The sequence below is a fragment of the Triticum dicoccoides genome, chromosome 7B (genome assembly GCF_002162155.2).
Source record: "Triticum dicoccoides isolate Atlit2015 ecotype Zavitan chromosome 7B, WEW_v2.0, whole genome shotgun sequence".
In the NCBI taxonomy this organism is placed as follows: domain Eukaryota; kingdom Viridiplantae; phylum Streptophyta; class Magnoliopsida; order Poales; family Poaceae; genus Triticum; species Triticum dicoccoides.
The window spans coordinates 432555704-432559136 of record NC_041393.1 but is presented as its reverse complement, the minus strand read 5'-3'; positions in this window follow the sequence as shown (position 1 = coordinate 432559136).

The window sequence follows — 3433 nt, the reverse complement described above, 5'->3', positions numbered from 1 at the left end:
CAAGGCCCCAAGTGATATCACAAAGCTTTTTTGAAAAGCAAATTTCAAGGGGTAAACCGAAGGCCGCTTTAAAACAAACCACTCCATGTAACCACGCATGATGTGAAAGGACAGAGACCCCGCTTTAGCTGAGGCTCCGGTTTTATTATATCAATGATAATATATACACTGCTATAATATGTACATAGATAGAGCTGATGGCTCAAGTGTAGTAAGGCCGAAGATGAGCTATATTCCACGGCCTGTTGGTCTCCTCCTCTGATGTACGTGAGTCTTTATGCTCTCGAATATCAATCAGATAGTACGACCCGTTGTGCAGATTCTTGCTGACCACGAAAGGTCCCTCCCAAGGTGGGGATAACTTGTGCATATCCGTATGATCTTGGATGAGCCGAAGCACCAAATCTCCTTCTTGAAAAGTTCTGGTTCTGACCCGGCGACTGTGATAGCAACGAAGATCTTGTTGATAAATCGTCGAGCGGGCAGCCGCTATGTCACGCTCCTCATCTAGTAGGTCCAAAGCATCTTGCCGTGCTGTCTCATTGTCTGCTTCAACATAAGCCGCCACACGAGGCGAATCATGCCGGATATCACTTGGGAGAACCGCCTCTGCTCCGTAGACCATAAAAAATGGTGTATATCCTGTAGATCGGTTGGGCGTAGTGTTGATACTCCATAGCACAGATGGTAGCTCTTCAACCCAACATCCCGGTGTTCTTTGCAATGGAACCATAAGCCAGGGTTTGATGCCTCGCAAGATCTCTTGATTAGCTCGTTCCGCCTGCCCATTGGACTAGGGGTGAGCCACTGAAGATACGTCAAGTCTGATGTGCTCACATTCACAGAATTCCTTCATAGCACCCTTGGATAAATTGGTACCATTGTCAGTAATAATACTGTGTGGAAAGCCAAACCGGAAAATCACCTTTTTAATGAATTGCACTGCTGTAGCTGCATCACACTTGCTGACAGGTTCCGCTTCAACCCACTTGGTAAACTTGTCAACTGCCACCAAAAGGTGGGTTTTCTTATCCTTGGATCTTTTAAAAGGTCCGACCATATCCAGCCCCCATGTTGCAAACGGCCAAGTAATTGGAATCATCCTCAATTCTTGAGCCGGCACATGAGCACGCCTTGAAAATTTCTGATAGCCATCACACCATTTAACCAAATCCTCCGCATCAGCATGAGCTGTCAACCTGTAAAACCCGTGACGAAACGCCTTAGCCACCAGAGACTTTGAACCGGCGTGGTGACCACAATCCCCTTCATGGATTTCGCGTAAAATTTCACAACCTTCCTCAGGAGAGATGCAACGTTGAAACGCCCCTGATACGCTGCAATGATGCAATTCGCCATTGATAATTGTCATAGATTTGGATCGCCGGATTATCTGCCTGGCTAGAGTCTCATCCTTTGGCAACTCTCCCCGGTTCATGTACGCAAGATAGGGAACTATCCAATCCGGTATAATATGCAGGGCTGCCACCAATTGAGCCTCCGGATCAGGAATAGCCAAATCCGCTTCACCCGGGAGCTTGACTGACGGTTTGTGCAACACATCGAGAAAGACATTAGGCGGGACCGGTTTATGCTGAGAGCCCAACCGGCTTAAAGCGTCCGCCGCTTCATTTTTTCGACGATCCACGTGATCCACCTGATAACCCTTGAAGTGACCTGCAACAATGTCCACCTCACGACGATATGCAGCGATGAGTGGGTCTTTAGAATCCCAAGTGCCAAACACCTGTTGAGCTACGAGGTCCGAGTCACCGAAGCACTTAACCCGACTTAGATTCATATATTTAGCCATCCAGAGACCATGGAGCAAGGCTTCATACTCAGCTGCATTATTAGTACAAGGGAACATTAAGCGGAGAACATAACAAAACTTATCACCTCGTGGGGAAGTTAACACGACTCCAGCCCCCGAGCCTTCCAATTGCCTGGATCCATCAAAATGGATAGTCCAATATGTGTGATCCGGCTTTTCCTCTGGTGCTTGCAACTCCGTCCAATCATTGATGAAATCAACAAGTGCTTGAGACTCCACTGCCGTTCGAGGCACGTACTTCAATCCGTGCGGCCCAAGTTCTATGGCCCACTTGGCAATCCGGCCAGTCGCCTCCCGGTTCTGTATGATATCGCCCAAGGGAGCTGAACTGACCACTGTGATGGGGTGCCCTTGGAAATATTGCTTCAACTTCCGGCTTGCCATGAAAACTCCATATACCAGCTTCTGCCAATGCGGATACCTTTGCTTGGATTCAATAAGCACCTCGCTGATATAGTAAACCGGCCGCTGAACCGGATACTCCTTGCCTGCCTCCTTGCGTTCTACCACAATAGCCACGCTAACTGCACGAGCATTGGCCGCTACGTATAACAATAACGGCTCCTTGTCGACCGGAGCTGCAAGAACGGGCGGATTGGCTAATTGCCGCTTCAAGTCCTCCAACGCTTCATCAGCAGCTGGACTCCAGATAAATTGATCTGTCTTTCTCAACATCTGGTATAAAGGGATGGCCTTCTCTCCGAGGCGGCTGATAAACCGGCTCAGTGCAGCGATCCGACTCGCCAAACGCTGTACATCGTTGATACACTTCGGTTTAGCCAGGGAGGTGATAGCCGTAATCTTTTCCGGATTAGCCTCAATTCCTCTGTTGGACACAAGAAAGCCCAGTAACTTGCCTGCCAGAACACCAAAGACACATTTGGTAGGGTTAAGCATCATCTTATAAACCCGCAAGTTGTCAAAGGTTTCCTTCAAATCATCAACCAGCGTCTCCTTCTGCCTTGACTTGACTACAATATCATCCACATAGGCGTGCACATTGTGGCCGATCTGTTTATGCAGGCAATTCTGTACACACCGTTGATAAGTGGCTTGGGCGCTCTTGAGCCCAAAAGGCATAGATACATAGCAGAAGGCTCCAAAGGGAGTAGTAAACGCCGTCTTCTCCTGGTCCTTAACCGACATTTTGATCGGATGATACCCAGAATACGCATCCAAAAAACTCAAACGCTCACAATCCGCCGTGGCATCAATAATCTGGTCAATGCGGGGGAGGGCGAAAGGATCCACTGGACAAGCCTTGTTAAGATCCGTATAATCCACACACATACGCCAAGTGCCATTTTTCTTAAGAACCAGCACTGGATTAGCAAGCCACTTTGGATGGAACACTTCAACGATAAAACCAGCTGCTAAGAGCCTGGCCACCTCCTCCCCAATAGCTTTGCGCCTCTCTTCATTAAACCGGCGGAGAAATTGCTTTACCGGTTTATACTTGGGATCAACATTAAGAGTGTGCTCAGCGAGTTCCCTCGGTACACCTGGCATGTCAGAAGGCTTCCATGCAAAAATGTCCCGATTCTCACGGATGAACTCAATGAGCGCGCTTTCCTATTTAGGGTCCAGGTTGGCACTGAC